This window comes from Leptopilina boulardi, unplaced genomic scaffold (genome assembly GCF_019393585.1).
Source record: "Leptopilina boulardi isolate dan_hultmark-lab unplaced genomic scaffold, ZJU_Lbou_2.1 LbouV2_372, whole genome shotgun sequence".
Taxonomy (NCBI): Eukaryota; Metazoa; Arthropoda; class Insecta; order Hymenoptera; family Figitidae; genus Leptopilina; species Leptopilina boulardi.
In genome coordinates, this window is record NW_026137943.1 from 2,532,320 (window position 1) to 2,555,201 (window position 22,882).

Consider the following 22,882-nt stretch of genomic DNA (forward strand, 5'->3'; position numbering starts at 1 on the left):
TTAAGAATTTTTGCATTTTCCAGGAAAACATTCTATTCTAAAAAATGGAATAAAATTCATTATTCTTAGTTTATTGCAATTTAGGTTCAATTGGTAGGTTTTTTTGAAGGTATTTTGAAGGTACAGAAGGTAAAAAAATAATAGAGACATGCTGATTAATTTTATTTGAATTTTTTAAGAATTTTTGCATTTTCCAGGAAAACATTCTATTCTAAAAAATGGAATAAAATTGATTATTCATAGTTTATTGCAATTTAGGTTCAATTGGTAGGTTTTTTTGAAGGTTATTACGTGTTTTGTTAAGGTAAAAAAAATAGAGACATGCTGATTAATTTTATTTGAATTTTTTTAAGAATTTTTGCATTTTCCAGGAAAACATTCTATTCTAAAAAATGGAATAAAATTCATTATTCTTAGTCTACTGCAATTTAGGTTCAATTGGTAGGTTTTTTTGAAGGTATTTTGAAGGTACAAAAGGTAAAAAAATAATAGAGACATGCTGATTAATTTTATTTGAATTTTTTAAGAATTTTTGCATTTTCCAGGAAAACATTCTATTCTAAAAAATGGAATAAAATTCATTATTCTTAGTTTATTGCAATTTAGGTTCAATTGGTAGGTTTTTTTGAAGGTATTTTGAAGGTACAGAAGGTAAAAAAATAATAGAGACATGCTGATTAATTTTATTTGAATTTTTTAAGAATTTTTGCATTTTCCAGGAAAACATTCTATTCTAAAAAATGGAATAAAATTGATTATTCATAGTTTATTGCAATTTAGGTTCAATTGGTAGGTTTTTTTGAAGGTTATTACGTGTTTTGTTAAGGTAAAAAAAATAGAGACATGCTGATTAATTTTATTTGAATTTTTTTAAGAATTTTTGCATTTTCCAGGAAAACATTCTATTCTAAAAAATGGAATAAAATTCATTATTCTTAGTCTACTGCAATTTAGGTTCAATTGGTAGGTTTTTTTGAAGGTATTTTGAAGGTACAAAAGGTAAAAAAATAATAGAGACATGCTGATTAATTTTATTTGAATTTTTTAAGAATTTTTGCATTTTCCAGGAAAACATTCTATTCTAAAAAATGGAATAAAATTCATTATTCTTAGTTTATTGCAATTTAGGTTCAATTGGTAGGTTTTTTTGAAGGTATTTTGAAGGTACAAAAGGTAAAAAAATAATAGAGACATGCTGATTAATTTTATTTGAATTTTTTAAGAATTTTTGCATTTTCCAGGAAAACATTCTATTCTAAAAAATGGAATAAAATTGATTATTCATAGTTTATTGCAATTTAGGTTCAATTGGTAGGTTTTTTTGAAGGTTATTACGTGTTTTGTTAAGGTAAAAAAAATAGAGACATGCTGATTAATTTTATTTGAATTTTTTTAAGAATTTTTGCATTTTCCAGGAAAACATTCTATTCTAAAAAATGGAATAAAATTCATTATTCTTAGTCTACTGCAATTTAGGTTCAATTGGTAGGTTTTTTTGAAGGTATTTTGAGGGTACAAAAGGTAAAAAAATAATAGAGACATGCTGATTAATTTTATTTGAATTTTTTAAGAATTTTTGCATTTTCCAGGAAAACATTCTATTCTAAAAAATGGAATAAAATTCATTATTCTTAGTTTATTGCAATTTAGGTTCAATTGGTAGGTTTTTTTGAAGGTATTTTGAAGGTACAAAAGGTAAAAAAATAATAGAGACATGCTGATTAATTTTATTTGAATTTTTTAAGAATTTTTACATTTTCCAGGAAAACATTCTATTCTAAAAAATGGAATAAAATTGATTATTCATAGTTTATTGCAATTTAGGTTCAATTGGTAGGTTTTTTTGAAGGTTATTACGTGTTTTGTTAAGGTAAAAAAAATAGAGACATGCTGATTAATTTTATTTGAATTTTTTTAAGAATTTTTGCATTTTCCAGGAAAACATTCTATTCTAAAAAATGGAATAAAATTCATTATTCTTAGTCTACTGCAATTTAGGTTCAATTGGTAGGTTTTTTTGAAGGTATTTTGAGGGTACAAAAGGTAAAAAAATAATAGAGACATGCTGATTAATTTTATTTGAATTTTTTAAGAATTTTTGCATTTTCCAGGAAAACATTCTATTCTAAAAAATGGAATAAAATTCATTATTCTTAGTTTATTGCAATTTAGGTTCAATTGGTAGGTTTTTTTGAAGGTTATTACGTGTTTTGTTAAGGTAAAAAAAATAGAGACATGCTGATTAATTTTATTTGAATTTTTTTAAGAATTTTTGCATTTTCCAGGAAAACATTCTATTCTAAAAAATGGAATAAAATTCATTATTCTTAGTCTACTGCAATTTAGGTTCAATTGGTAGGTTTTTTTGAAGGTATTTTGAAGGTACAAAAGGTAAAAAAATAATAGAGACATGCTGATTAATTTTATTTGAATTTTTTAAGAATTTTTGCATTTTCCAGGAAAACATTCTATTCTAAAAAATGGAATAAAATTCATTATTCTTAGTTTATTGCAATTTAGGTTCAATTGGTAGGTTTTTTTGAAGGTATTTTGAAGGTACAGAAGGTAAAAAAATAATAGAGACATGCTGATTAATTTTATTTGAATTTTTTAAGAATTTTTGCATTTTCCAGGAAAACATTCTATTCTAAAAAATGGAATAAAATTGATTATTCATAGTTTATTGCAATTTAGGTTCAATTGGTAGGTTTTTTTGAAGGTTATTACGTGTTTTGTTAAGGTAAAAAAAATAGAGACATGCTGATTAATTTTATTTGAATTTTTTTAAGAATTTTTGCATTTTCCAGGAAAACATTCTATTCTAAAAAATGGAATAAAATTCATTATTCTTAGTCTACTGCAATTTAGGTTCAATTGGTAGGTTTTTTTGAAGGTATTTTGAAGGTACAAAAGGTAAAAAAATAATAGAGACATGCTGATTAATTTTATTTGAATTTTTTAAGAATTTTTGCATTTTCCAGGAAAACATTCTATTCTAAAAAATGGAATAAAATTCATTATTCTTAGTTTATTGCAATTTAGGTTCAATTGGTAGGTTTTTTTGAAGGTATTTTGAAGGTACAAAAGGTAAAAAAATAATAGAGACATGCTGATTAATTTTATTTGAATTTTTTAAGAATTTTTGCATTTTCCAGGAAAACATTCTATTCTAAAAAATGGAATAAAATTGATTATTCATAGTTTATTGCAATTTAGGTTCAATTGATAGGTTTTTTTGAAGGTTATTACGTGTTTTGTTAAGGTAAAAAAAATAGAGACATGCTGATTAATTTTATTTGAATTTTTTTAAGAATTTTTGCATTTTCCAGGAAAACATTCTATTCTAAAAAATGGAATAAAATTCATTATTCTTAGTCTACTGCAATTTAGGTTCAATTGGTAGGTTTTTTTGAAGGTATTTTGAGGGTACAAAAGGTAAAAAAATAATAGAGACATGCTGATTAATTTTATTTGAATTTTTTAAGAATTTTTGCATTTTCCAGGAAAACATTCTATTCTAAAAAATGGAATAAAATTCATTATTCTTAGTTTATTGCAATTTAGGTTCAATTGGTAGGTTTTTTTGAAGGTATTTTGAAGGTACAAAAGGTAAAAAAATAATAGAGACATGCTGATTAATTTTATTTGAATTTTTTAAGAATTTTTACATTTTCCAGGAAAACATTCTATTCTAAAAAATGGAATAAAATTGATTATTCATAGTTTATTGCAATTTAGGTTCAATTGGTAGGTTTTTTTGAAGGTTATTACGTGTTTTGTTAAGGTAAAAAAAATAGAGACATGCTGATTAATTTTATTTGAATTTTTTTAAGAATTTTTGCATTTTCCAGGAAAACATTCTATTCTAAAAAATGGAATAAAATTCATTATTCTTAGTCTACTGCAATTTAGGTTCAATTGGTAGGTTTTTTTGAAGGTATTTTGAAGGTACAAAAGGTAAAAAAATAATAGAGACATGCTGATTAATTTTATTTGAATTTTTTAAGAATTTTTGCATTTTCCAGGAAAACATTCTATTCTAAAAAATGGAATAAAATTCATTATTCTTAGTTTATTGCAATTTAGGTTCAATTGGTAGGTTTTTTTGAAGGTATTTTGAAGGTACAGAAGGTAAAAAAATAATAGAGACATGCTGATTAATTTTATTTGAATTTTTTAAGAATTTTTGCATTTTCCAGGAAAACATTCTATTCTAAAAAATGGAATAAAATTGATTATTCATAGTTTATTGCAATTTAGGTTCATTTGGTAGGTTTTTTTGAAGGTTATTACGTGTTTTGTTAAGGTAAAAAAAATAGAGACATGCTGATTAATTTTATTTGAATTTTTTTAAGAATTTTTGCATTTTCCAGGAAAACATTCTATTCTAAAAAATGGAATAAAATTCATTATTCTTAGTCTACTGCAATTTAGGTTCAATTGGTAGGTTTTTTTGAAGGTATTTTGAAGGTACAAAAGGTAAAAAAATAATAGAGACATGCTGATTAATTTTATTTGAATTTTTTAAGAATTTTTGCATTTTCCAGGAAAACATTCTATTCTAAAAAATGGAATAAAATTCATTATTCTTAGTTTATTGCAATTTAGGTTCAATTGGTAGGTTTTTTTGAAGGTATTTTGAAGGTACAAAAGGTAAAAAAATAATAGAGACATGCTGATTAATTTTATTTGAATTTTTTAAGAATTTTTGCATTTTCCAGGAAAACATTCTATTCTAAAAAATGGAATAAAATTGATTATTCATAGTTTATTGCAATTTAGGTTCAATTGGTAGGTTTTTTTGAAGGTTATTACGTGTTTTGTTAAGGTAAAAAAAATAGAGACATGCTGATTAATTTTATTTGAATTTTTTTAAGAATTTTTGCATTTTCCAGGAAAACATTCTATTCTAAAAAATGGAATAAAATTCATTATTCTTAGTCTACTGCAATTTAGGTTCAATTGGTAGGTTTTTTTGAAGGTATTTTGAGGGTACAAAAGGTAAAAAAATAATAGAGACATGCTGATTAATTTTATTTGAATTTTTTAAGAATTTTTGCATTTTCCAGGAAAACATTCTATTCTAAAAAATGGAATAAAATTCATTATTCTTAGTTTATTGCCATTTAGGTTCAATTGGTAGGTTTTTTTGAAGGTATTTTGAAGGTACAAAAGGTAAAAAAATAATAGAGACATGCTGATTAATTTTATTTGAATTTTTTAAGAATTTTTGCATTTTCCAGGAAAACATTCTATTGTAAAAAATGGAATAAAATTGATTATTCTTAGTCTACTGCAATTTAGGTTCCATTGGTAGGTTTTTTTGAAGGTATTTTGAAGGTACAAAAGGTAAAAAAATAATAGAGACATGCTGATTAATTTTATTTGAATTTTTTAAGAATTTTTTCATTTTCCAGGAAAACATTCTATTCTAAAAAATGGAATAAAATTCATTATTCTTAGTTTATTGCCATTTAGGTTCAATTGGTAGGTTTTTTTGAAGGTATTTTGAAGGTACAAAAGGTAAAAAAATAATAGAGACATGCTGATTAATTTTATTTGAATTTTTTAAGAATTTTTGCATTTTCCAGGAAAACATTCTATTCTAAAAAATGGAATAAAATTCATTATTCTTAGTTTATTGCCATTTAGGTTCAATTGGTAGGTTTTTTTGAAGGTATTTTGAAGGTACAAAAGGTAAAAAAATAAGAGAGACATGCTGATTAATTTTATTTGAATTTTTAAAGAATTTTTTCATTTTCCAGGAAAACATTCTATTCTAAAAAATGGAATAAAATTCATTATTCTTAGTTTATTGCAATTTAGGTTCAATTGGTATGTTTTTTTGAAGGTATTTTAAAGGTACAAAAGGTAAAAAAATAATAGAGACATGCTGATTAATTTTATTTGAATTTTTTTAGAATTTTTGCATTTTCCAGGAAAACATTCTATTCTAAAAAATGGAATAAAATTGATTATTCTTAGTCTACTGCAATTAAGGTTCAATTAGTATGTTTTTTTGAAGGTATTTTGAAGGTACAAAAGGTAAAAAAATAATAGAGACATGCTGATTAATTTTATTTGAATTTTTTAAGAATTTTTGCATTTTCCAGGAAAACATTCTATTGTAAAAAATGGAATAAAATTGATTATTCTTAGTTTATTGCAATTTAGGTTCACTTGGTATGTTTTTTTGAAGGTATTTCAAAGGTACAAAAGGTAAAAAAATAATAGAGACATGCTGATTAATTTTATTTGAATTTTTTAAGAATTTTTGCATTTTCCAGGAAAACATTCTATTCTAAAAAATGGAATAAAATTGATTATTCTTAGTCTACTGCAATTTAGGTTCAATTAGTATGTTTTTTTGAAGGTATTTTGAAGGTACAAAAGGTAAAAAAATAATAGAGACATGCTGATTAATTTTATTTGAATTTTTTAAGAATTTTTGCATTTTCCAGGAAAACATTCTATTCTAAAAAATGGAATAAAATTGATTATTCTTAGTCTACTGCAATTTAGGTTCAATTGGTATGTTTTTTTGAAGGTATTTTGAAGGTACAAAAGGTAAAAAAATAATAGAGACATGCTGATTAATTTTATTTGAATTTTTTTAAGAATTTTTGCATTTTCCAGGAAAACATTCTATTCTAAAAAATGGAATAAAATTGATTATTCTTAGTCTACTGCAATTTAGGTTCAATTGGTAGTTTTTTTTGAAGGTTTTTTGAAGGTACAAAAGGTAAAAAAATAATAGAGACATGCTGATTAATTTTATTTGAATTTTTTAAGAATTTTTGCATTTTCCAGGAAAACATTCTATTCTAAAAAATGGAATAAAATTGATTATTCATAGTTTATTGCAATTTAGGTTCAATTGGTAGGTTTTTTTGAAGGTATTTTGAAGGTACAAAAGGTAAAAAAATAATAGAGACATGCTGATTAATTTTATTTGAATTTTTTAAGAATTTTTGCATTTTCCAGGAAAACATTCTATTGTAAAAAATGGAATAAAATTGATTATTCTTAGTCTACTGCAATTTAGGTTCAATTGGTAGGTTTTTTTGAAGGTATTTTGAAGGTACAAAAGGTAAAAAAATAAGAGAGACATGCTGATTAATTTTATTTGAATTTTTTAAGAATTTTTGCATTTTCCAGGAAAACATTCTATTCTAAAAAATGGAATAAAATTGATTATTCATAGTTTATTGCAATTTAGGTTCAATTGGTAGGTTTTTTTGAAGGTATTTTGAAGGTACAAAAGGTAAAAAAATAATAGAGACATGCTGATTAATTTTATTTGAATTTTTTTAAGAATTTTTGCATTTTCCAGGAAAACATTCTATTCTAAAAAATGGAATAAAATTGATTATTCTTAGTCTACTGCAATTTAGGTTCAATTGGTAGTTTTTTTTGAAGGTTTTTTGAAGGTACAAAAGGTAAAAAAATAATAGAGACATGCTGATTAATTTTATTTGAATTTTTTAAGAATTTTTGCATTTTCCAGGAAAACATTCTATTCTAAAAAATGGAATAAAATTGATTATTCATAGTTTATTGCAATTTAGGTTCAATTGGTAGGTTTTTTTGAAGGTATTTTAAAGGTACAAAAGGTAAAAAAATAATAGAGACATGCTGATTAATTTTATTTGAATTTTTTTAAGAATTTTTGCATTTTCCAGGAAAACATTCTATTGTAAAAAATGGAATAAAATTGATTATTCTTAGTTTATTGCAATTTAGGTTCACTTGGTATGTTTTTTTTAAGGTATTTTAAAGGTACAAAAGGTAAAAAAATAATAGAGACATGCTGATTAATTTTATTTGAATTTTTTTAGAATTTTTGCATTTTCCAGGAAAACATTCTATTCTAAAAAATGGAATAAAATTGATTATTCTTAGTCTACTGCAATTTAGGTTCAATTGGTATGTTTTTTTGAAGGTATTTTGAAGGTACAAAGGGTAAAAAAATAATAGAGACATGCTGATTAATTTTATTTGAATTTTTTAAGAATTTTTGCATATTCCAGGAAAACATTCTATTCTAAAAAATGGAATAAAATTGATTATTCTTAGTCTACTGCAATTTAGGTTCAATTGGTAGGTTTTTTTGAAGGTATTTTGAAGGTACAAAAGGTAAAAAAATAAGAGAGACATGCTGATTAATTTTATTTGAATTTTTTAAGAATTTTTGCATTTTCCAGGAAAACATTCTATTCTAAAAAATGGAATAAAATTGATTATTCATAGTTTATTGCAATTTAGGTTCAATTGGTAGGTTTTTTTGAAGGTATTTTGAAGGTACAAAAGGTAAAAAAATAATAGAGACATGCTGATTAATTTTTTTTGAATTTTTTTTTAAGAATTTTTGCATTTTCCAGGAAAACATTCTATTCTAAAAAATGGAATAAAATTGATTATTCTTAGTCTACTGCAATTTAGGTTCAATTGGTAGGTTTTTTTTGAAGGTAATACGTGTTGTTTTAAGGTAAAAAAATAATAGAGACATGCTGATTAATTTTATTTAAATTTTTTAAGAATTTTTGCATTTTCCAGGAAAACATTCTATTGTAAAAAATGAAATAAAATTCATTATTCTTAGTTTATTGCAATTTAGGTTCAATTGGTATGTTTTTTTGAAGGTATTTTAAAGGTACAAAAGGTAAAAAAATAATAGAGACATGCTGATTAATTTTTTTTGAATTTTTTTTTAAGAATTTTTGCATTTTCCAGGAAAACATTCTATTCTAAAAAATGGAATAAAATTAATTATTCTTAGTTTATTGCAATTTAGGTTCAATTGGTAGGTTTTTTTTGAAGGTAATACGTGTTGTTTTAAGGTAAAAAAATAATAGAGACATGCTGATTAATTTTATTTGAATTTTTTAAGAATTTTTTCATTTTCCAGGAAAACATTCTATTCTAAAAAATGGAATAAAATTCATTATTCTTAGTTTATTGCAATTTAGGTTCAATTGGTAGGTTTTTTTTGAAGTTAATACGTGTTGTTTTAAGGTAAAAAAATAATAGAGTAAAATTTTTTTCTTTTCAATCTATTGAAGCAAATAAATTTTTTTTATGATTGAAAAATGTTGATTTTTTTTTATAAATTTGTAATTTTTTTTTATCTTTAGGCAAATTTACATATTTTATTCAACTTTAATGTAATTGATATTTGACTTACGTGAAGTGTATGTGTACTTATGTTTCTTTGGAGAAAACATATTTCGCCTAAGCATTTAAGGAACTAATAAATATTAAATTCAAGTTATAATTATATTAATGTTACGAAAGAAATTATCGCAATGTATGGTATCTATCTGTTTTCAACTCGGCGCCCGAGAAGTTTCGGAACTAACAGCTATAACTCTCTCATTGGTTGAAAAATGGGCGCTCTTATTTAAAAAGTAAAAATCACTAATTTAAAGTATTTTAAAGATTTGTATTTTTACCAATAAAAATTGAGTATAAAAACTATTTTTATACAATATTTTAAAATATTTTAAAAAATTCATATATATTGAAAGAATGTTTATCGCGTTGAGTGTATAATAAAATTGAATGACTCTAATTTGAATGATTTGGAGCATTGAGACCATTCCAATCAATTTCATTCAATTTGGATATACACTGAGAGGGGAGAAAAATCCCAGGACCAATATATATATTAAACTATGTCACGCTTTTTAGCAGAATATTTTCACTTCTTCACCGAATGATGTGTCACGTGACAGGTGTACAGAAGACATATATTATACTCAAATCGACAAAATTTATATATACCACTGTATCCCCTTTCTTTCAATTTGCCTCACGTTCTCTCTTTTAATCATTTAATAAAATCGATTGATAGATTGCATTTGGGCTCTGGTTTTATAAAAACTTTGTCGAATCAATCAATTTTCCCTAAATGGGTTAAAGTCTTATATATATATATATATATATAGAGAGAGGGTAAAAAAGGTTCAATATTGCTATATATGACAAGTTGACGCATTTAACTTTAGGTTCTCACGTTTTTTATTTTAAAATATGATAAATTCACTCCGTATATTTGTAAAAGAAATTTATTTCATTCAAATAATCGATTATCATATAAATATTTATTTTTATTTAAATTAAATAAATTGTATATGAAGAAATAATTTGTTCTCTTTATTAAGAATAAAAAAAACATTCTTTTCTTTTAATACGAAAATAAATGGATGACAAAAGTATTGTATATGAAATTTTGATGCGCGTATACAACTTTTATAGGGAATAGTTTATCTTCACAGGTATTTCGTGAAAATGTGACAAAAAAAAAGGTTCGCAGTTTTTTTTTCGAAGAAACCTATTCTATTATTTATAAGACGATAAAAAAAAAAACCCCCCCACTGAAGAAAATGGCAAGCTATCAACACATATATTTTTTATCGTCAAAAAAGGTTTGCGTTCAAATATCTCTTATCTTACGATTGATTTCTCATTTTTTTTTCATGCCGAAACATATTATTAAAACATAATATATAGTGAGAGGACATCGAAAAAAATTTTATTGTTGAAAACAATAATGGTAAGAAAAATAATAACACATTATAATTGAAATAACGTGATTGTCCCTCGTTAAGGAACAAATTAATTTAACGACTCAATATAATGTTCACTAAATGACCACAATTTTCGAATATTATTACACCCTAAAGCGAGCACACCCTGTTGTATATTATTTCTGATTTATCTAACTTTATTATCACCGAAATAGGGGTGAAAGCATTCTAATGTATTAAAATTATAACACATGGATAAACATTATTTGTATATATATTTAAATAATAAATTTAAATATTATATGTTTAGGGAATAAATTTAAATTTAGTTCCAAGACTGGGAAATATTAGAAAATTTATTTTCATGAATGTTGAAAGGGAATATGAACAGGAAGTTTCATTACTGCGACATTCGAGATTTTCTCTTGCTTGTATATATATATCCACCGCTTTATTTTGTCTATACATATTAGAGTGACCCTTGTAAAGTTTGCTTAAGTTAACCATTAGAAGAAGCGTTGTACAAAACCGAAACACTGTAACTTGTTTTTTTATTTACGTTATGTTACCCATTATTTTTCTTCTTTCAAAAAAGTCCACCAACTTCGATTAAGTAGTTAATTCCCGATTAGTTTAATGATCAGCCTTATGTCCCACCATCTTTGCAACGGATAACGACTTAACTTAACCGTCTGATATTTTTTTGAAACATGAAAATGTAAAAATTACCGACACAGAAATCTACCTTACCGATTGCTGGTAAATTATTTTTTTAAGGAAATTCTAGGAATTTTTACCATCAGTCGGTAAGGTAGATTTCTATGTCGGTAATTTTTGAAATTTTCATTTTTTCAGAAAACTGTTTTACCATCAGTAGGTAAGGTTGGAACTTGGTAATCCAAGTTCCAAATTCCAAGTTCAAATCGAATCGAAACCTATAAGTAAAAAAAAGAAGAGGCGTTTTATCTTATGTTTAGATACATACAACAAATCACATCAATTATGCGAAGGCTTAAATGTATTTAGCACATAATTGGACCACCCCTCTCTCACTCTCTCTCTCTCTCTCTCTCTCTCTCTCTCTCTCTCTCTCTCTCTCTCTCTATATATATATATATATATATATATATATATATATATATATATTCTTGCAAAATATGCGTGGGTCGTGCCAGAATTTGCGGTTGAAGTTGCACCCCTTAAGCTAAATAAGACTTGTTAGCTGTGTAACACGTGGAAAGCTCAAATTTGAATAGTCTTATTTGGATTACATTTCCTAATTGCCCTTACTCCTTATTCAAATAGAATACTTATAATGCAAAAGCATATTGAAAATTATGTTTAAATTAACCGTAATTAAACCGCATTTTAATTTAAATTTCACATTACATTTAAATTTCATTTCATATAAAATAAAATTCATTTAATTTGGAAATAAAATGTTTGGAAATATATATAAATTAAAATATTATTTTCATTGTATAAAATTTTTTCTCGGTTAAAAAAATCTCGTAAAAAAAAAATTGATGATTAAAATTTACAATATGTAACTTTTTTTATTGCAACGTAATAAATTTCTAATAAAAATTATAATGATAGAATTTTTTTTTCTTACTAAAAATTGATGTATAGAAACGCCAACGTCTATGGTATATATTTTTTCGAGTTGCCTGCATTTATTGTCTGTACACGTCTCATCGATCGTGTTTTCCACGAGAAAGGCTCGTTTGTCTGATTATAGGGGCAAGATATTTTCAGCGTGTGCGTACAATAAACTGCAAATGTGTAAGCAACACTAAAACAGTAACCCTCTGAATATAAATGTAAATTATGAAAAAAAAATAAAAATTTATAAAATATTAAATTAAACGAGCGATATGTCCTATCTAAAAACAAGGGAATAGAAAAATAATGCTATCTCTACCTCTTATTTCATAAGTATCGAAAAAAGAAAAATTAAATTATTGTTTAATATAATAATTTAAAATTCATAAATTAAAATTCTGTTTTTTTTTATTAATTACTTGATGTAATGATTATATTATTTTTTTCACCTTTTCTTCAGTTTAATTTGTATATTTATTGCAACAAGAAAATAAAACATACATAACCTTAAAAAATATTTGAATAAAACAGACATTGACATGGTAAAACACAAGAGGGGCCATCCATAAATTACGTTGCGCTTGAAGGGATGGGGGGTCCAGAATTTGCAACATTCAATAGAAAAAATGGCACTAATGTATGCAAAATGTGCAACATGGGGAGGGGGGGGGAGTCGAAAATGGTGAAAAATAATGCAACGTTATTTATGGATGGCCCCTAAGAGTACAAGAGATGAAAATAGTATTTATTTCTCATAATAATAATTATTATTATTATATATTATTCGAAATTGATTTTCGCCATCTTGACATATGATACGAGCTTAAGCTTAACAACTACGCAACTACGTTCACTGCGATTACGAACCCAGCTCTAATTTGAGATGGATTCTTTTTCCTCAAAGTTTAAAAGTTAGACACTTAAAATGCTCAGTTTCAGCAAGTCTAACCAGAAAATGCGAGCATTCGAAAACCATGATTTCTGGTTTCTGAGTGCTCGCATTTTCTGGTTAGACTTGCTTGAACTAAACACAAGTGTTGCACAAAAAACACCTAGAAGTGTAAAAAAAAAATTGACATCCAGATACGAGTAGGGGAAGACCCCTATTACGTCTCTTTAGTCAACCCCTAAGATAAAAAATTCTCAAAAAAAATTTAATTTTTCTTAGGCAGACGATTTCAGTGCAAATTCTTGCACAAAATACACCTAAAAGTGTATAAAAAAATTGACAGCCAAATACGAGTAGAGGAAGACCATTATTACCACCTATAAGTCAACCATAACCAATATAAAAGTTCCCAAAAGAATTCAATTTTTGTTAGGCAGACGATTTCAGTGCAAATTCTTTTCCAAAATACACCTGAAAGTGTAGAAAAAATTGACAGCCAAATATGAGTAGAGGAAGACCCCTATTATGTCCCTTTAGTCAACCCCTAAGATAAAAAATTCTCAAAAAAATTTAATTTTTCTTAGGCAAACGATTTCAGTGCAAATTCTTGCACAAAATACACCTGAAAGTAAACTGCCTCACTTTTCCAGATTCTCCAGGTTTCCAGAAAGTGTAACAATCCTGAAAATGACAAAAAATAAAAATTTAGAACAAGTAATCATTTAAAAAATTTCGTTTTGTTTTTATTTATATTTGAACGAAATTATGTTTATATAATGTTATAATATACTTATAAATTCCATTATAGTTATATAAAATTATGATAAAAATTTTTCTTTAGGCAAAAAATTGTTTTAATTACAATTTGTACAATTTAAGATTACACAGCACAATGATTATACGAATATTTTGATTAAAATTTTAAAAAGAATTAAATTAGTAATTAATGGTTATAGGAACAATGTAATTAAAAAATGGATCAAAATGTTTTCTGATGAAAATGCTTTTCACTAAACAGTCAGCGTAGGCAATAAAAAATGCCGTAAAATTACATTTTTTAATAGATGAGAAATCCCTAAACTGACTAAATAATTTGTCACTCTTATTTTGCCAGTAAACTAGCGAAATAGACACAAAATAACGATAATTTAAATAATCTTTTCCTGAAAGAAGTTCTAAATTTATTATTGTAATTATTATTAAAATAATTTTGAAATACACAAAATAATAAAATTAAAAAATGTTTTAAGTCATTTAAAAATTCAGAACATGTGTACACAATTGCATTTAATATATGTTGGGCGTTTTGAGGTTAAAATGTAAAAAATATTTTAATAATTGGTACAGTTACAAAAAAATTAATAAACAGGTTAGGAAAAAAAGTTCTACATTTACCAATAGTCGTTTTGCTTTTGTTAATTTATCAATTTGAAATCTGCACTGCTTTAATATTTTCATTCTTTTCTTTATTTTTCGGCCGGCAACTGTCAACAAATTGTAAAATTATTTCACATTCACAAGTTTTGTTTACACTTTTTAAAAAACAAATTAACTTGTATACTTTTTGCGAGATTTGAAATAAATTAATTAAAAATGAAATATATTAAATTAAATATTACACTTTTTAAATAAATAAATAAATTACTTTAATGTCATTGAAGTCTATGCGTTTAAAAAAAAAGAAATTAAAACTAACCTCAAAATGTAAACTTGGAAAATTTATTTGCACAGCGCATTCTAAAAATATTAAATAATAAAAGGGTAAATTAAGTAATTAAATAAACAAATGCGTTTAATAAATAATTAATTAAGCACTAATTAGCAACAATTAATTAAACATTATTTGCATTTAAAAGTAAATGTTCATAAAAAAACAAACAACAATATGAACTTTAAAAACTGTAAACATATAATAGTAAACAATTTCAAATTAAAATGTTAAACAAATAAAAAATAAATCACTAATATACAATAATAATAATAATAATAATAATTAATCACAAATTTTCTCCCTGGCGGATTGGGTAAACCGAGTTGTAACCGAATTGGGTTACGTTTCGGTAAAATATTGTCGTTAATCGATGAAATATGTTGTAAATAACTATTAGGAATGGTTAATAGACATTTAGAGTGCTTATTTATGCAATAATAAGAATAAATTAAGATATAATTACTTCATAATATGTGTTTTAAGTGTACAGTGCATACAGTTGTTGAGTTACCATATATGTATATTACCATCAGCGGCAGCTGTGATACGCGCTTTAAACACTAGATGGCGTTGAAGATTACTTTGTGAATGAATTTCTAAAATTAAACCCTTGAGTGTCAAATGTGTAAGTGAATATAAGTTTTAAAAAAATAGATCGATTTATTAAAACAACTTTTTTCATTTGTACAAATAAAAAAAAAAAAATTATTAGGAACTTATATTCACTTACACATTTGACACTCTAAAGTTTAATTTTAGAAATTCATTCACAAAGTAATTTTCAACGCCATCTACTGTTTAAAGCGCGTATCACTGCTCCCGCTGATGGTAATATACGTATATATGGTAACTCAACAACTGTATGCATTGTACACGTATAAAACACTTATTATGAAGTAATTATGAATTAATTGTCTACAAATATATCAAGAATCAAGTACATAATATTTACAATATTATGACATTTATGACCACAAATCAGAAATGGAGCTCCATCTCCTTGACGTTTTTCAAATTAACCTTCATTACATTTACCGACAGATTGTGTACTAATATTTATAATTTTATATTTTAGGGTTAATATTTTGAATCTTCTTCTTCTTATTAATGACTTGAGGCACAGCCAACTGTCAGAACAATAAATATTTTGAATAAAATGTGCTTCTGCCGGAAAACCATATATCACGATGTATGCTGTTAACCAAGAATCACATGTGAATTTTAGAACTTATGGTTTCTATCTGTTTTCAACGCGGCGCGCGAGTAGTTTCGGAACTAACAGCTTCCGACGAAAATTAGCCGTTTTCTTATGCACTACATTGGTCGTAGTCTATTCTCCATGACCGTGAATACAGAAAACGGGGCCATCTTTTATATACAGCCGATATGTCTCCTTATACTACTTCGTGGTTCTTATGAAAATTTGTAGATGGCACCACAAACTCAGAAAAAACCGCATTGGTTTCTTTATCCTCGTAAAAAAAAATAAAATTGTTTATTAATATTTTTTTCTCTAAAATTTGTATATTTATATTTATTCTTTTTAAAAAAAGAAAACAGTAATTATTAATTTGAATTTAAAATTCAAACAATTCTTGCAGATGGCGCCACTTTTCATGTGATTCCCCTATTTTCATTTAGAAATTGAAAGCAAATGAATTTTTTTTTTTTCTATTTACGTATTTAAAGTATATATATATATATATATAACTTATCTTTATTGCGTGACTCACAAACACACTTGTGTAATCCTATAAAACAATTGTTCAAATACAAATGTAAAATAATCAGACCTAGTTGGACTAAAGTATAAAAATTTCATTAAAAAAACTAGTCGCATTTCTTATATATATATATTGGATGTGAAAAAAAAGAATTTTTATTCAAATAGACATTTTGGAATAAAATTATTTTTAATATAAACAAAAAATTTGGTTTATTAACTTTAAAAATTTTTTTAAATATTTAAATGTAGAAAAATATTTTTTTATTGTTTATAAATATTGTGTGTGATTAAGAAATAGAATTATGTTAAGAGACTTAATAATAACAAATAATTGGACAAACTTTGAATAGATTTGGAAAATTTGCAGTCGAATCTAGCCAATCGGATAATGAATCCCAGAGAAATATGTAACTGATTTATTTTTGGGAAGAGATTGGAGGGTCGAGCTTGGCTATTTTGAGAAGGTTGCCGCACTGAAACTGTTATTGTGTCTGTTATTCTTTTCGTCGCAAAATGTATGTATATGTACATTCCCCCCACTCTGAAAATGAGTTTAAGCAGGTCTAACCGGAAAATGCGAACAGTCGAAAAATTGCGACCCCTCAGATTCTAGAAGTGCTAATTTTCCGAGTGTTCGCAATTTCCAGTTAAACAATTAAAATTACATTCCCCCCACCCTATAAATGAGTTTAAGCAGTTCAAACCGAAAAATGCGAGCAGTCAAAAAATTGCGACCACTCAGATTCCTGAAGTGCTAATTTCCGAGTGTTCGCAAATTAATATTCAAATTTTTCAATATTGGTATTCTTTAAAATTAAAATACAAGTATAAAAAATTTCAAAAAAAATGTAAATTTCTAAATTTCAATCAAATTTTAAAAACTTCGAAAAAAAATTTTTAAATTATAATACTCGAAAAATGTTTTAAATTAAAAATTAATTTTTTTTTAATAAAAATCTCTATTTAGGAAAATAGAAAAAAATTATTGTGTTAAAAAAAATTGTTTTGGAATTCACTCTTTAATTTAGGTAACTTTTATATTCTAAAATTGACATTAACACCCGAAGGGGTGGTTTCCAAATTATATACATTAAGATATCAGATATTAAGTCCCTTTAAATCTAAATATATACGAAATTTTTGAGTTGAATGTCCTGGGATTTCCGGTCCTTGAGGCGATGCACTTCGCTTTTATTTCCATGCAGCAGATTTGTCCCCAACTTTTTTTTTTTTTTTCCTTTTTTCCACCTATATTTTATCCGTCTCTCTATCTCTCTCTCTCTGCTCATTGCCTCTGTTTCCTTCCTATACTCTTTTTGATCTGAGATCTCTCGTCATCCCCACTTTTTTCTCATTCGAAATTTAATAGCCCTATATCCTCTAGGACACTTCAGGACTATTTCCTGTGAATTCACGTCGAACAAGCCGGATGAGAAACCGCAAATGCAAAACCCTTTTATGGGTAAAAAAGAAATGCAACACATGAGACACGAGCTCATTCAGTTGTTTTATTTATGAAAGTGAGAAAATATAAAAAAATTTGTAAATCTCGTATATATAATTTGTTTTACCAAATGGTCTCTTTTAATATATGAGACATATACAGAGAAAAAAATTTCTTTGATTTAAAGAAACTAATTTCTTTGACTTACTTTCTTTCATTGAAAATAAAATTTTCATTGAAAGAAAAAAGTTTCTAGTTTTTCTTAATTTCTTTGAATCAAAGAAATTTGTGCATTAAATCAAAGAAATTCTAACATTGATATTTAGGGTCAAAGTAACATTTATTTGAATTAAATAAAAAAATTTTTTGAAACGAAGATAATTTTTTTTTGTATCAAAGATAATTTCTTTGAATCAAATAAATTTTTTTAATCTACACAGAAAGTGATAATTTATTTCATTTTGTTTTTTTAATATTTTAATGTATTTTTATTCCATTTTTTGTATGTAGAAAAATTTTATTTTGTACAAAAAAAAAATTTATATACATAAAAATAAAATAGTAAGAAGTAAGTATATATATATAAGGAAAAAATAAATGGTCTATAATACTTTATTATTGATTCTTTCAGTTTTGCCTTGTATTTCTTTTAAATTGCAAAATGATCTATGGTGAACATCGATTTTTCAGAAATTATTATTCTTATCTTATGTGACCTCATTTTATGGAAAAATTTTTCTTTTTTTTTTCTAGAAATATAAAATTTTTTCAAAGGCCACGTTCTAGAATTCCAATTTTGATTGGGAATTATATATGTTATTCTTTAACAATAATAAAGGACACGTGTAACTTGGTTGCTAAAAACTAAAAATTAGATTTAAAAAAAAAAAAATTAAAGTAAGCAACTAATTTTTTTAAAAATAATTTTAAAAGAAAATAGTTGCTCCAATATACACCAAAAAAAAAAAAGATTTCTATAATTCAAAGAAATCGCAATTTCTTTGACAAATTTTTCTTTGATACAAAGAAAATTTATTTGTTTCAAAACAAATTAACTTTGATTCAAAGAAAATTATCTTGGTTTCAAAGAAATTTTTTATTAAATTCAAATAAATGTTTCTTTGACGCTATATATCAATGTTAGAATTTCTTTGATTTAATGCGTACAAATTTCTTTCGTTCAAAGAAAATTTCTTTGAATTAAAGAAATTTTCTTTGAAACTAAAATTGTTTTGTTTCAAAGAAAATTTTATTTTGAAGGAAAGAAAAATCCAGTCGAAGAAATTGATTTCTTTGAATCAAAGAAATCTTTTCTCTGGGTGTATAGTAGAAGAAAACTAATAATTTAAGGTTAGGTTATGTTTGGAATTTAAAAATTTAGTTCCCTTAGAATAAAGTTGCTTCAATTTACAGCAAAAAAACTATATCAATTTAAGGTTATGTTATGTTTGGAATTTAAAAATTTAGTTTCCTTAGAATAAAATTGCTCCAATATAAAGCATAAAAAAAACTTATTTAAGGTTATGTTTGAAATTTAAAAATTTAGTTCCCTTAGAATAAAATTGCTTCAAAATACACAGCAGAAAAAAACTAATTTAAAATTATGTTATCTTTTTACACATTTTTTTGAAAATGAATCTCGAATTTATTTATTTTTTTTTCGTACAAAAAAGGGGATTCCCCAAAAAAAGTATATAAAATTTTAATATCAGGAATAAAATTAAATATATAGTTGCTCTGGGCATAGTCTCTAAAGTTCACTGCCTATATATATATATATATAAAATACACGTGCGCTAAAGAGACGAGTCGAGCGGGACATTGTATATGTACGGGGCAAATGCACCATGGTCGGGTAAAGAATCGCTCGTATGGGGGGGACACAAGAAGACAGCTGTGGGGCAGCTGGCAGCGCGTGCCACAAACCTATGGGGTCGCCTATACCAATGTGTGGATGATGATATCCAATATTCACTATACACAGTAAAGGCTATAGTGTGGCTCATAACTACCGGTGCTGCACGTATATATATATATTCCAGACTCACGATTCTTCTTTTCAACCTGATTTCTTATTTTATAATTGTTTTCATTGTTCACACAATTCATCTAAATATAAATTCAATTTTAATTACCAAAAATTCATCTTATTTCTTCATCCATCAATTAGATGTGAGGAATTTTAATAAAGTTTTAAGGCTAGAAATTTTTTTTTTTATATTTCTTATTTTATCTAAATTTATTCCTTTCAACAATTTATTTAAATAAACCAAACGTTTATTTAGATCAAATAAATATTTTATTTGATACAAACATAATTTAAAATACATCCAGAGAAATGTTTTATTTTGAATCAAATATATAATATATTTGAATTAAATAAATGTATATACATTTGTCTCACAGCTTACTAGTCTAATTTATTCGCAGTAAATAAAATTTTTTATTTAAATCAAATAAATATTTATTTGAATCAAATACAAATTTATTTGATATACCAATTAAACTATATATTTGGCCAAATGAGACTTGTGTTAATTTAATTTAATTTTTTTTTTTGCGCGCCTTACAAAAATTTAAGTTGAAAAAAGAACAAAAAAAAATTTTCTCTAAATGTTTATTGAAAATGAAATAAATTATTGAAATATCTTAATAATAAGGGAACTGAAATTTAAAAATTAAAATTCTTTCTTAATAAATAAATAATTAAAATATTCTTTAAATAACTATAAAATTTAAAAAATTTCAACCCCCCCCCCCCCAAGAAAAGATTTCTGCAACATGATTTTATTGAACATAAATTCTACAAAGTGAAAATAGAATTAGCTTATAGGTATATATATATATATGAAGGAGTTTCTTGCACCAAGTCCTTCTATATAATAAAATTTAAAGGAACATATGTCTATCTTCTAACAGGAGTTAGAGAGAGGGGGGGGGGGGTTCAATTCAGTGAATGTCGGGTGAATGTCTGCAGTGGCGAGTTGAACGATAATAATATTCGAACAGCTGATGTTTCTTGTAAGACCACCACCTCTACTCGTTGACTCGTTGGGGATGTTCCCAATCTTCGTCATTTAAATTTAATTTTTAGAACTCTGTGAGACCAGCTGCATCGTTTTGGTCTCTTGGACTTGAAGAATCATATATATATATACCCTCGACAAAAATATATTCCGCAAAAAAAAAAACAACAAAAAAAGATGAGAATCACAACCAAGGGAGTGTAAAATTTTTATTTTTCATATAAAATACTTTTTTTAAAAATCATTATCTACATTCGAATATATTCGAAATTTATAGAATATAATTGGAGAATTTGTATTGAAAATAATTTAACTAATATTTCAAAAAAAAAAAAAAATTATTAACGTATATCTTTTGCTTTTTGCAAAAAAGTTTTATTGAAATTAAAAACATAATTTTCCTTGTGAAAATAAAAGTCATTTGCAAAATTTGACTATAAAGTCGCCCACATAGCCACAAATTTAATAGATTGTAAATTTTGTCGACATTCAAAAAAAGGGAAACCACAAATTGTAGTAGGAGATAGTTTAAATTTTAATGTTCTTTTAACATCCTAGCTGAAATTTTTAAATTAATTCCAAAAAAATATGATTATATGATGGAGAAAAAAAAATTGTTACATTAACAGTTGGATTGTTAATATAAAACGAACAAATATGGTTTGTAGTTGCCAAAAATTTTTAGTTACAATAACAATTCGAAATTGTATTAACTACTAGTATATTAATACTACAAGTAGTACTATAATAGTAGTATACTAGTAGTAAAATAGTAGCCTGTTAGTACTACTATATTACTAGTACATAAAATATTATAACACTAGTACTAGTAGTACTATACTACTATTGTACTAGTACTAGTAGTAGTATACTACTAGTATACTAATACTACAAGTACTATACTACTAGTATACTAATATTAATTGTAGTACACTACTAGTATATTAGTACTAGTAGTACTTTATTAGTAGTATACTAGTCCTAGGAGTACTATACTACTAGTATAATAGTACTGGGAGTACTATACTACTAGTATATTAGTACTAGTAGCACAATACTTCTAGCATATTAGTATTATTATACTACTAGTATATTAATACTAGAAGTACTAAATTAGTAGTTTACTAGTACTAGTAGTACTATATTAGTAGCATAATAGTAGTACTACACTAGTTGTATACAAAAATCATTAAACTAACCTAATTTTTACATTTATAAAATACTTATTTAACATTATATAAGAAATTCTAAAAAATAAACATTTTTATTAATAAATTGAATTTATGAGAACCATAATGTCTTTATTGACATAGAAAAAAATATAATTTTCGTGCAACATTATCAAAATTGATACGACATTTCGTATATTGGTATATATGTATATATATACATATATTGTAAATATGGAAACTAACAAATTGGAAACAGGTGTTAAGTTCAATAACGAGTTATTCCCTTTTATTTATATATATTTTTATGACGTTAAGTATAACTTCTTTCCCTCGAGGAATATAATGTAATTTGAGAAATAAATACTCACACGTCATTTATTTAACATATATATATATATATATATATATATAAAATTATTTAATAATTCAATTCATTCAATTGCCCTCTCATTTTTATTTTTATTTTAATAACATCTTTTAACCAAATTGAACGTTTATATGTTATATATATATAATAAATTTTACCATGTAGTGCTTTACTTTTTTTGTTTTTACTGAATTCTGTTGTAAATATTTTTTTACTACAGTACTTTTTAGAAGAAACGCATTTTTATATTGCGTAATTTATGTAATAAATAAATAAATAAATAAATTATAATGGATATTATATAGGAGAATAAAAAAGAAGAAAAGTTATCAGATTGTTTTAAAATTGCCTTTCCTTATCAAAATTTGACTATTGGCGCGAACACTGCGTCAGTACTAGTAGTACTATATAAA

At 25.0% G+C, this 22,882-nt stretch overlaps 1 long non-coding RNA gene across 7 annotated transcripts; it reads right to left on the reverse strand.

Moving 5' to 3' along the window:
* Positions 1-12,589: 12,589 nt before the first annotated feature.
* On the reverse strand, positions 12,590-16,044 carry LOC127287804 (uncharacterized). Of its 7 annotated transcripts, none has more exons than XR_007843932.1 (4): positions 15,198-15,293; positions 14,720-14,760; positions 14,419-14,507; positions 12,590-13,704 (listed from the first exon to the last, which is right to left on the reverse strand). It is a non-coding gene; the product is annotated as an uncharacterized LOC127287804 (long non-coding RNA). The 7 variants fall into 7 exon arrangements; XR_007843931.1 differs by lacking the exon at positions 15,198-15,293 and adding an exon at positions 15,025-15,191; XR_007843934.1 differs by lacking the exons at positions 14,720-14,760; positions 15,198-15,293 and adding an exon at positions 15,710-16,044.
* Between the last annotated feature and the right edge of the window lie 6,838 nt (positions 16,045-22,882).